This window comes from Ursus arctos, unplaced genomic scaffold, assembly GCF_023065955.2.
Source record: "Ursus arctos isolate Adak ecotype North America unplaced genomic scaffold, UrsArc2.0 scaffold_8, whole genome shotgun sequence".
NCBI classification, from domain to species: domain Eukaryota; kingdom Metazoa; phylum Chordata; class Mammalia; order Carnivora; family Ursidae; genus Ursus; species Ursus arctos.
Window position 1 is genome coordinate 40,120,719 of NW_026623100.1, and position 12,319 is coordinate 40,133,037.

Below are 12,319 nucleotides of genomic sequence, written 5' to 3' on the forward strand. Positions count from 1 at the left end.
ACTGTAGGGAACACTTCTTGCAGGTTTCCTAAAGCTTTATTCAACAACACATAAATTGTCCTGAGGCTTAGACTTACGTTGAGAGACTGGCCAGAAAATTCTATTTTCCTGACCACTATACACCTACCTGCCTTTGAGGAACTAGCACAGAGCTCTGACCACAAGGGGGCATGATGCAGACTGGGAAGAAGAAATGATTTGCAGTTCCTTGAATGGAGAGAGAAAGTAAAGGAAGAAAATAATAGTAGATGAAAACACTTCCCCCCCAACCCACAAAAACCCCACACGATTGTTTTATTAGAGTTAATGATATTAACAATGAGCTAATATTTCTTGAAAGCTAACTTTGTTCCTTGCTACTGTGAGGAAATGCCATAGGTAGAGTGCTTGAGGAAACTTCCCATCAGTCCTATAGGTAGAGAGTTACCTACATGACCTGGCCCACGTGAGTAGCAGAGCAGGGAATGAAATGAAAGTCCCTCTGACCCCAGAACCCTGCCTTAGCCCTAGGGTTGGTTTTGGTCTCTAAATTTGTGGTTCCACTATAATGGACGCATGGACCTTGTTCTGAAAGAAATATGGAGACTTTGGCAGGTTTCAAGAGTGTCTGTGGTACGGAAAGACTCTGACATTCTCTGTGGTGATCGTATGGACAGTGGTTTAGAAGATGTTGAGGTTAGACGTGAGATCCATTATTTCAACAGCCAGCGCATTGATCGGAGCCTGAACAGGGATATGATGAAGGCGCCTGAGAAAAGTGGATTCATTTAAAATATGTTTATAATGCAAAAGCTAAAGGATCTGGTGATTTGTTTGATTTGTGGGCTGAGGGAGAGGGAGAAGTTGAATATTTCCAAGACCGTGGCCTTTCCAGAAAAACATACATAGAAAATACTATTTAATTCGATATGGCAGAGTTTTGAAAGTATTTCACATTCAGTCTTATGGATTAGAGCGATGTGCCTGAAGTCTTTAATCTCTCTCTGGTGGCCAACCATACTGTCACAACACTAGGTCATGTGAATCTGAAGGACTGGGACACTCTTAGGGAATCCTGCAGAAGCAGGCCTAGCACACTGTCTCTGATTTATTCCGTTGTGATGCTTGCTCTGTTTGGGGATGTTACAGGCTTGTTTAACTGAAAGAGCAAAGCTTAGATTACTCTCTTCCCAAGAGATTATTTCTTGAGCTACAACAAAAGAAGGGATCAAGGAAGAGATATTCTTTAACCTCAATTTTGTATATGGCGAAATTTACTATTTGCTTTTTGCTTGTTACTTTATAATATTTCTGTTAGAAAATAATGGAAGGCCATTTCTCAGAGTCCCAAAAAGGAAAGGACAAGTGATTGGATGTCATTCCTATCAATCATCAGGGTATAAAAGACAGAGAACAGTAGTGAAACAGAGCAGGTTTAGAAGGCATGACTGGAGACAAACTTTTTTTTGTCAGTCCAAACTAAGGTGGGGCAGAGGGTGTAGTTTTCTCAGATGACTGCTTGGCCCTTACCAACTGGGTGTGATAACATCTGATTATTACGTATTATTCTAAGGAATATTGAATAAAACTTTCCAGAACATTTTTTCTTTCTTTCTCTCTTTTTCTTTCTTTCTCTCTTTCTTTTTCTTTCTTTCTTTCTTTCTTTCTTTCTTTCTTTCTTTCTTTCTTTCTTTCTTTCTTATCTGTCTTTTACTATTGTGAACTTTGTACTCATTGACTAATAAAAATAATCTACTAATTTTTTTGAAAAAGGCGGACTCCTGTTTAATGCAGCAACATGAACAGGGCTAGGGATAATGGGCTAAAGTCGAAAGGAAGGACTAATTAAATGGCAATTGCGAACGCAGTGGACCCTCCACTGCAACTGAAGGATATCCTTTTTATTTTCTGTTCTCTGAAGTCTGAATAAATCCCACTTCTGCCATTTTATTAAGAGGTAACCAGAACTGTGGCGAGAGAAACTGCCAGCACTGTGCATTATATATTTATGCTTCTTTGGGTGTTTTGTTCTATAAACGAAAGTAAGATTGAAGTAGGTTTGTATATTTTGCTTTTCCCATAATATGAGCTAAAACAAGAATTATGAAGTGGGTGTCATAATGAAAATGGAGTCTGAAGTGTTCTCATGAGAAAAATGTAGGATCATTATGTGCAAACCAGGGCAATGGCTAACGTATGTCCCTACTTTAGGCGTCTGTATGGTGGTGAACTGAAAATGTTTATGAAAACCTCTTCGGTTTGAAAAGTCATCATAGGAAAACCCCACAGGAATAGGACAGACTTTGTCTTTTACTGTATTTTTTTTTTACCAGTCTTCTAATCATAAAAATAATAAGTTTATTCTTAAGCCTAGGAATGTAGAATTTTGTGATAAAGAGGAAGTGCTTTCACTTACCGACTTCCCGTTTATTAAAATTGTGTGTTTTAAAATTTTTAGTGATTGGATCCTTTTGGGCTTATATTTACATGCTAGCTTTCATTCATCCACCACATCTTCAAAAAAGCAGTGAAGAAAATATTTTGGGGCTATTTTTGGGTGGAAAAACTGAGACGTAGGAAAAGGTAAAATGTCTTGCCCTAAGCCAGGAATGCTGGTAAACTCTGATATATTTTTTACTTAATTGTTGCATATTATTTCATAGCATAGATGTATCAAGACTCATATAACTAGTCGCTATCTTTGGACACCTTAAATAATTTCTTTTTTTAAAAAATTTATTTATTCATTCATTCGTATGGTGACTAACATAACATAATAAAAATTATCATAAAAAATATTTTATTTATTCATTCATTCATTTGACAGAGAGAGAGAGAGAGAGAGAGAGAGAGCGTGAGTACAAGCAGGCAGAGAGGCAGGCAGAGGGAGAGGGAGAAGCTGGCTCCTGGCTGAGTAGAGAGCCTGACGTGGGGCTGGATGGGATGATGACCTGAGCCTGAGTTAAGGCAGACACTTAACTAACTGAGCCACATAGGCACCTGTGTTTTCAATTTCTTAGTAGATACTAAAACAGAAATTTTTATGAATGTATATTTTGGGCTTTTAAAGAAATGCTTTCCTTTTGAATGTTTTCCTGCAAAAAAAATTTTGAAATTAAAACACAGATTCGAAGGCATTCCACAATAGTTTGAACACAGCCCTAATGAAGTCTTTACATCCTATATAAAGTATAGAGTATCTCTTTGCCAGGCTGTGTCCCAGGTTGTGACTTTATTACCATCAAGTTGTATTTCTGATGGCACAGTGTTTGGGATGTGGCAGGTCCTCAGCAACTGTGGAATAGTAATTAATGTTTATTCCTTTGTGAAGTTCTTGGTTACAAAAGAGAGTAGCATCGCTATGTCATTTCCTAGGAAACATTACTCTCTTTGTACCTTTCTGTATGTAAAATATCAAATGTTTTGTTTCAACTGTAAACTGATGCTAAATATGAAAGCAGAGATTTTTGGCTAATTGAAATGGTAATCAAATGAGTTATGTTTATAGAAAGCATTCCACACGGTAAGTTTCATCTCATCACTATGATTAAGAGCACTTCATTTCTTCTATTCAAATTCTCCATTTTCTTTGCCCTCAGGGCCTTTTACTTTTTGGGAATAAGCATTTTTTTTTCCAGCTATGTATTTGAGAAATAGTGCATTTGTTGTCAAGATTTATATTTGAAAGTTTTTACAACTAATTTAACAGTTAAAAATATAATGTTTTATTTCTGAGCAGCAACAAAACGAACAGATTCAATAATTGGAGACATTTATAAGAAGGGGAATGAAAGGTATTGCATTACCTGGCTATGGAGTGCAACGTTTGCCAACATTTTCAGTGTTATCTTTGATTCCCCAGGAGAGATTAAATGTATTAGCATTTTTTACTGTCACGTTTTCCAGCTGTCAATGCCCTTCTTCGTTTAGTGCTAAGAATTTTCTAGCTAAATCCGAAAAAATCATTGCCAAGACTTATATTAGAGCATGTTTCTAGGAATTTTATGGTTTTAGGTCTCACGTTCAAGTCTTTAATCCATTTTGAGTTTATTTTTGTGTATGGTGTAAGATAAGGATCCAGTTTCATTCTTTTGCAGGTGGCTGTCTATAGTTTTTCTACCACCATTTATTGAGGAGACTGTTCTTTCCTCACTGTATATTCTTGCTTCCTTTTTTATAAATTAATTGGTCCTATATGTGTGGGTTATTTCTGGGATCTCTATTTTGTTCCATTGATCCCTGTGTCTGTTTTTGTGCCAATACCATACCATTTTGATTACTAGAGCTTTGTAATATAGTTCGAATCAGGGAATGTGATGCTTCTAGCTTTGTCTTTTCTCAAGATTGCTTTGGCTGTTTGGGGTCTTTATTGTCACATACAAATTGTAGAATTTTTCTATTTCTGTGAAAACTACCATTGGGATTTTGATAAGGATTGCAATGAATCTGTATATTGTTTTGGAAAGTATGGACATTTTAACAATATTAACTCTTCCAATACATTAGCATGGAATGTTTGTCCATTTATTTGTGTTGTCTTCAATTTATCTCATTAATGTCCTACAGGTTTTAATGTAGAAGTATTTATTCTGTTTGGCTAAATTTAATCCTAGGTATTTTATTCCTTTGGTGCAATTTTAAGTGAGACTGTTTTCTTAATTTCTCTTTTTGTTAGTTATTTTTTAGTGTATAGAAATGCAACAGATTTTATCCCTTCTCTCTTAATAATCATTTGGGATGCTTCCATGGTGTTGACTAGTATGAGTAAGTTTACTATAAATATTCTTCGATAAAGCTTGTTGTGGGCATGTGTTTACATATTTCTTGTATATATACTGAGAATTGGAATCGCCAGGTCCTAGGATAGATTTATGCTTAACTTTTTAAGAACTTGCCAAAGAAGTTTCTAGTGTGGTTATACCATTATATAGTCTTTGCAGTAATGTGTAGGAGTTCTGGTTGCTCCATAGCATAGTTCACTTATTATTGGTCTTTTTAAAAAATCTTAACCATGTTAGTGATTGTGAAGTAGTTTCTCATTACAGTTTAAATTTGCATTTCCCAAATGACTAATGATGTTAAGTATGTTTTCATGTGCTTTTTGGCCAGTCATATATCTCTTTTAAAATATCCACTCAGGGGTGTCTGGGTGGCTCAGTCAGTTAAGCGTCTGCCTTCTTTGGCTCAGTTCATGATCCTGGGGTCCTGGAATTGAGTCCCACATTGGGCTCCCTGTTCAGCAGGGAGCCTGCTTCTCCCTCTCCCCTAGTTCCTCCCCCCTTGCTCATGCTCTCTCTCTGTCAAATAAATAAATAAAATCTTTAAAAAAAATCCACTCAATTCTTTGCTTAATCTTCTAATTAGTTTATTTTTCAAAAGAATCTCATATATATTCTGGATATACAATATATCAGATACATAGTGGTACAAATATTTTCTTCAGTCTATAGTTCGTGTATTAATATTCTTAACAATATTATTTGATGAGCAGAGTGTTTTAATTTTGTATGAATTCTAATTTATTATTTGTGTGTATAGGTAGTATGTTTCATGTCCACTTTATGAAGACAGTACTCCAAGGTCAGGAAGATGTTCTTCCTTGTTTTCTTCTAAAAGCATATGGCTTTTCTATTTATGCATATAATACATCTCAAATTATTTTCTGTGAATGGTGTGAGGTAGTGGTATAGATTTGTTTCTATTACCTATAGATTTATCCAGTTGTTACACCATCATTTGTTAAAAAGACTTTCCTTTCCCTATTGAATTTCCTTGGTGCCTTTATTAAAAATCAGTTGAACAGTGACTCTATTTCTAGAATCTGTATTCTGTTCCTATGACACAGTTTTCTATCCTAATGCCAATACCACCCTGTCTTAATTACTATATCTTTATAGTAAATCTTTGATTCAGATAGTGTGATCCTCCAACTTTGTTTTTCTTTTTAAAGATCACTTGGCTATGCTGTATTTTTGAATTTCTACATAAATTTTAGAATCAGTGTATCTTTTTCTTCTGGATTGCCTAGTGGAATATGGAGAGTGGTTGTATTGAATTTACATGCCATTTTGGGGCAGATGAACATTGTAACAATACTGAGTCCTCCAATCCATGAACATAGTTTTAGTTTTTAATTTCTTCATCCATGTTTGTAATTTTCAGTATAGATCTTTGCACATCTTTTCTTAGATATTCTTCTAGATTGTGATGTTTTGATAGTATTTTAAAGAGATTTTATTCCTAAAATTTATTTCCAAATATTTATTGCTAGTATATGGAAACACAACTGATTTCAGATATTGATTCTGTATTCTATGATCTTGCTAAATCCACATAGTAGGTTTTATAGATTCCTTAAGGTTTTCTATGTAAATGATCATGTTATATGCCAAAAAAAAAAAAAAACCCACAAAAAACAGCTTTACTTCTTCTTTTTCCAACTTCATGTCTTTTACTATTTTTTGGTCCTCTCATCACATAGGTTAGGACTCTTACTACACTGTTTAACAGAACTGATGAGAGTGAACATAACTTGTATTTAGTCACTGTTAAATATAATATTAGTGGTAGGTTTTTCGTTGATGCCTCTTGTGATATGGAGAAAATTTTCATTTATGTCTAGTTTGCTGAGAGCTTTTATCATTTATCGATGTGATTATATGGTTTTTCTGTTTACTTACTTATTTTTAATCCAACATTCCCCCATACTACACAACCTTTGACGTAACCTTTCAGCTGTCAATTCCCTGGTAGCCATCTCTGCTCTGGTCTGTGCAGTCCAATCCTCCAAATATCCAGCTCAGCCCTGGCTGAGTATCCGCAGTGGGTATCCACACATACTTCTTCCTCTGCTCTCACCCTGCACAGCTCCTCCTCCTCAGCGTCCTGCCTTGCACATTCCAGCCCCTCCAGTGTCTTGGACCTTTTTCTACCTCCTCAGCTTTGGGAGACTCTGGCTCTGCTTGGATTGGTGGCAGCCAAATGCCCTGAGGCAGAGAGATGGAGCAGTCTTGGGGCTCACTGTGTGTGTTTCCTTCCCTCCAGGATCACAATCCTGTTCTGCGTGGTTTTCAGTGCCTTTTAAGAATATAACTATTAGTGGAAAAGAGTGTAAAAGGGAAAGGAGTATAGAAGAGTAAAATAGATCCCACACATAAAAAAAAATGTGAGCATATGGAAAAATGTAATGTTTAGTTGACTTTTTATAGTATGAAGCACATAGTTATGGGCCTGTTGAAATTTATAAAAGTTGAACCTGATCATCTGAGTGTTGTCTAGTAATTTTAAAATAGCAGAATTTCATTATATGTGGTTTATGATAGTAACATTTTGCTATGGATATACCTTAGTGTAGGAAAAATTAATACTGATATTAAGCAGAAGCAAGTAAACATGATTCTAAGGAGTTGCAAACACAATTTAAAGTGTTGAATTTCAATTTTCTCATGTGTTAAGTGAGGATACCATTTTTGCCTTTCAAGATGGGTGTGAGTATTCCAGATAATGTTTGTAAAACACTCGGCATCATGCTTTGTCTGGAATTTAGCACGAGACCGCTCGGTGATGCGGCTGATGATAATGGTGATGAAACCATAAGTCCTATATCTTATAAGCTAAAAACACAGTGAACTTTCTGGGAGTATCTGCTCTAAGGAAGGGTCAGTAACTTATTTACAGTTTTCCTGGCACTGCATAAGACAGGCTGGTAAAAGTGCTATCTGGATGAGATCCATGGAAATCTGTTTAACTCTGCTCCTGGCCTATTTAATCAATTCATCATGGAAAGTGCTTTATGGAAAGCAGTGAGTGCTGCCATTACCCCACATGCACAATCCTTCTTTCATATTTTGATACCATAAATGTCACATCTTTGATGACTTTAAAAGTAATCTTTATGGGAAGTGCATTGCTTAATATACAGTACTGAAGAAATACCCCCTCCTCCCCCAAACAAGCACACATTTATGGTGAAGAAAAAAAAAAAAGCTCTTTCTCTCTCTAAACAATAAGGCAACAAAATCAAAGCTGAGGAATGAATATTTCTAGAGTAGTGAGGTAATTAGAACAATTAGAAGCAAATGCAGAGTAATTGCAGTGCATTCTTCTTTTAGCTATTTATACAGTGAAAGTTCTAGGGCAAGAACTATGCTAGCTTCAGCACTGGCTACAGTGTTGGCACCACAAAAAAAGGGCAGGGGGTGCAAGTAAATTTTGTTAACATTTCCAAAGAAAATTCACTAGGGAAGGGGCATGGTACTTATGTAGCTTAATAAATATTGTAATTTCAGAACATTGAAAAGGTAATTTTTAAAATTTTCGGTTATCCCACTGAAAAGTATGATTTACTACTCTGAAGCAAATTGCTTTTTTTCTGGAATTCAGATGTTTGTCAGACCTTTGATGTATGATACATCAGACAATAAAGTAAGTGAAGATAAAACATTGTACGTACCTCTCTGTGTAGCTCTATCATCCATCTATCTATAATTTATATAGTAAAGTTTATATAACACACACTTCAAAAAGGATTTCAAATAGACTACCAAAATAATCGTCAATAGAACTAAATAAAAAAAGAAGTGACTAAAAATAAGTGACTAAATCAAGGCAAAGAGAAAATGAAAGTAATACATTTTGTTTTTGCATTGTTGGGATTAAAGACCTAAGGTAGATGACTTTTATTTTTTTATTTAAAAATACCTGTGAATGAACCTTTTGCTTATGAAAGTGTATTTAAGAAACTCACCTACATACAAGAAAAGTGAAGAAAAAGAAAGAAAAAGAGAGCAATGCCATGGCCTGTATGAGAAATAAAGAGTGGTCAGCAGAAGAGATGGTGTGAGGGGTCCTGAAAAGGGAGGAAGGGAAGCGTGGGTGCGGGGTCAGGAGAAAAATGGCCCAGGCTCAATCAAAAGGACAAAGGCGAGCAGTGAGAACTTCCCTATGAAGGGATGTCCAAGTAACTTTAAAAATTGTGGCGTCTAATATTCTATTTTAGGAATTATTTCTCACTTTGAGCAGCAAAGTAGACCTCTGATTTATTTCCAAAGCTTGAGCAAATATCTACTAAATGCCACAACATTGCATTATTGATGCTTTGCTTGAAAAATTAAGGGAGAGTGACAGCGTTCCTGCAAAGGGTGAAATGAAATAGGCTCAGGAGGCAAGGCAACAGGAGGAAATCAAATCTAGAGGCTCGAATGACCAGGAGAATATAAGCCTTCATATCCCCCACCCTGGAGTCATGACGGATATCCTAGGAAGGATGTCAAGCTTTCAACCATAAATGGAGTGGTCTTGAGCTATGTAGCTGGGTTTTAAAGGTCTAGATGAGCCAGACGCCTTGGAGGACTTAGGAATTTTTGTTTACATCATTTATTTTAACAACAAAAACAATAGTGATAACAAAAAAAGGAGAATAATATTTTTAAAACTATACTTTTGGTTTCACCGAGGTTTAGAGAGACAGCATAAAGGATTGATTTCCAAGGAAAAATAGATATTCATTTCTTTACATACATTAGCTTAAAATGATAATATCACTGAAGGCAAATGAGTCAGACATACATAAGGTTTATTAAATTAGGTTAATAGTTGGATAGATCTAAATGGACACATGAAAAGTGGTTGAGGTAGGTTATTTCTGTGAGGTTGGTCATCAAATCTTCCTACAATGTCATTTATACTATTCAAGTTTTTGGCAAGTAAAGAGGAAAAGTGATTCCCTGTAGCTAGTTGTTTACATGGTTTTACATATATTATTTATGGGGAAAAAATCCCATTGGATATAAACCAGTTTCATAGAAAAATAATACTGACTGATTAGTAGTGAGAAATCCAAGTAGTGAGAAATTTTACCAGCTAAATAGGCAACATCATAAGCCTCCTTTCTAGCTGAGTCAAATTAGCCTGAAATGTTTTTTAAACAATAGTTACTCGGCAGATGTGAAAGGCATTTATTGTCTTCCAGAAAAAAAGCAAAACAAAAATAAAATCCAAAACAACAACAACAACAACAACAACAAAAAACTTCAGTATTTCAAATTGCTTTAAAATGCCAAATGGTAATGAGGCCACGTTATAAACTAATTCCTTGCCAACATTAATATTTTAACTTAGATATGCCCTATGAGAGAAGTAATTCAAGCCAGTAAATATTGGTTTTAATATTTATGAAAATGAATCTGGCTAAAGCAATCATTTTGATTTGCAAAAATATTCCCTTTTCACATTGATACTTCACCATATCAGCCAAATCCCGTCTCAGCTTGTATATTAGTCAATTAATAAGCTATGATCCAAATGTTAAAATATACCAACTGTCTCAAATTGATTATTTAGGTCATTAAGTGAAATAAATCAAATCTTAACTTCCTCTAAAAATAAGAAACGCTTCAAAAATGTTATTTTTATAATGATTACTAACTGGCACAAAATTTGTAAAAAAAAATACCTGACTGGTGGCAAGCTAGGGAAAATGTCAAATTTTAACTCACATTTGGTGACAGAATGAATAGTGTGCCTTAGTCAAGAGTACAGGCTTATACATCAGGCAGATTAAAGTTCAGATCATGTCTCTACTTGCTGAGCCTGTGGTGGAGTCATTAACTACATATGTTTCTGTTTCCTTATCTGAAAAATGAAGACTAAATGGCCTTTGGGAACAAGGGGTGTGTGTGTGTGTGTATGTGTATGTATGTATAATATCTGACATTTACTAATTGGACACTTAGTAAAAGGAGTGTTTATTAATTCATAGACATAAAGCAGTATAACTTATTTAATATTTTTTCCTTCTTTCTAATGAGATCTTTTCATTGTTAGTGATCATGACTTAGCTTTGATTGACATAAAAAAAAGGACTGCTATAAATTTTTTATAGTGGCTTCAGGTAAACTTCAGCTTTGTGATGTTCACCTTTTATAAATAAATAATAAGTAATATTTAATATTAATTAAGTAATATTAATTAAATATTTAAATAAAAATAAATTAAAAATAAATTAATACATTAAATAAATATTTAATGAGTAATTAAATTTGACATTTTGATATTTTAATATTTAATAATAGTAAATAAATACATAAATAAATAAACAAGCCAGTACATTTATATATTATATCATACATATGACATAATATATATATTTTTAATTAGCAACATACAAAAAGTAAAGTTTACTAAATCTATGCCGAAAAACCTAACCTGTTAAGTTTAGGTGGTATTGTAAGGGTGATTGTTACATTACTTTTTGTTCTTGTTGAATTTTAAAAAAATTTCCAAAAATAGAAAAGCCAATGTTCAATTCTGTCTTTATGCATGACAGTTCTCCTCCTCCACAATCTCCATGTGCTAGAAGAACGAGAGAAACTTACCACATTGAACGTCATCTGTGGGATCTAAGGAGACAGAGGACACTTAGTTGTCTTGGTACCAACTGACGTTTAAATTTGAGTTCTGATAGTAACTTACTGTAACACATCTGCACACAGATATGGAAAGATGGTAAGAACATGTGGGAAAAACAAAATAAACACACAAATGTGGTGTCACTATTTTGTCTAGCACCCAAAATTTTAAGCAACATAGTAAAAGTAACTGATGTGTAAATAACCACAGTAGCCCAGACAGAGGGGACTGGCAGATGAAAGAAGTGAAAGATAAAGCTAGAATTCTAACCAGTTTACCCTAAATGGACGATGCAGTCTTTTGTATAAAGTCTGTGGCTTTAAGGAAACTTTAAAAATACGGTACAAACCCTAAAAATTGTTACTGTGCATCTAGCAAATTGTAGTGCTTTCTCAGAACTTTGGTGCCGTTGTGTAGGGTGTGGTGTATGTTTTTGAAATCACACCCTATCTTTTTTATTATCAAAAAGCTGTCAGAAAACTCTCAGAACTTCCTGAAGTTAACAAAGTGAAAATGGGTAACAAATATATCTTAGTGTTGGAAAAATAATCAAATGAAGGCAGTAGCATAATTGATTTCAGACTGAATTTATTTCACTCATCTGTGGTTTGTTATTGAAACTCTGGTTTGAAGCACTTATAACAGGACACAACTTGTACAATGAGGGATTTGGGAAAACTCCAAGTTAGGTTAGTGGGCAAATAAATACTCTTCATTTTATTGGGATTCAGTTGCCTCCTTCAAGTTCATTACAAACACACATACAATCTTACCCTAGCTCTTTTTCTGTAGATAGAATCCTTTGTTAAGACAAAAGATCATTAAAAGTTTAGAGCTTAATTTTTTTTAACATTTTAAAAATGTGACTTCTGCTGGCATTTAATGACACACAGCAAAACTACTTTTTCTGTCCTCCTTTTGGGAAACAGGG

The 12,319-nt window shown here is 34.6% G+C and overlaps 1 pseudogene; it reads left to right on the plus strand.

Moving 5' to 3' along the window:
* The first annotated feature begins 555 nt into the window (after positions 1-555).
* The window catches only part of LOC113268767 (60S ribosomal protein L9-like), a 71,204-nt pseudogene continuing 59,440 nt past the window's right edge, over positions 556-12,319 (plus strand).